This window comes from Galeopterus variegatus, unplaced genomic scaffold (genome assembly GCF_000696425.1).
Source record: "Galeopterus variegatus unplaced genomic scaffold, G_variegatus-3.0.2 Scaffold1069, whole genome shotgun sequence".
In the NCBI taxonomy this organism is placed as follows: domain Eukaryota; kingdom Metazoa; phylum Chordata; class Mammalia; order Dermoptera; family Cynocephalidae; genus Galeopterus; species Galeopterus variegatus.
The window spans coordinates 116,949-117,763 of NW_007727180.1; positions in this window are offsets into that span (position 1 = coordinate 116,949).

The window sequence follows — 815 nt, forward strand, 5'->3', positions numbered from 1 at the left end:
TTTCAGTGACTTTCAGTTGCCTAGAGCATCAAATTCATATCCTGAGTCTGGCAACCAACCTTTTAACTAACCCACACCCCTTCTAACTCTTCTTCATGGTGCGTCTGCTCTGGGACAACCTAACTACCTTCCCTTCCCTGCGTGGTTTCAGGGCTTTCACAGCATTAGATTTCTCCCCTGCATGTACAATGCCCTCCCCTCCCAGCTCCAAATCCTGCAGGGCAGTGCCACCTCCTCCCTGAAGCCTGCCCAGATTTCCGCTCAGCCAGAAGGAATCACTCCCTCCTCTGAACTCCTCTTGGACTTACCTCGTTTCTCCTCTGATGCTTCTTTTATTTTCTTCTAATGCTGCTTCTTTTATTTGTGGATGTATCTGTTTTCCCCCCACTAGGTAGAAAGCTCCTTGAAGGCAGAGATTAGGGTTTGTTTATTTGTATGTCCTTAGTGCCTACCAGGGTATCAAACCCCTGATAAATAGCCATGGTTGGTGGAGGGGGAGAAGGGTAGTTTTGGGTTGCAAGATCAGCAGAGCTTTGGTGGTGGAACTGACCTGATGTGCCATAGGTAGAATCTCAATGCAGAGGGAGTCAGAGTGGTGAGGGCTTTCTAAAGGGGGAGAAAAAAAAACAGGAGCAAGTCACAAAGTTAAATTCCAGGAACCACATGAAGAACAGCAAGTAGATGGATTGTTCTTTACCTTGTCTGGATTGCAACGCCCCTTGGAAAATCTGATGAATGCTATGGAATGCTGTGAATACGTCTTCCCAGAAAATGTACATATCCACAGCGTTTCACTTGGACCCTATAGGGGTAAA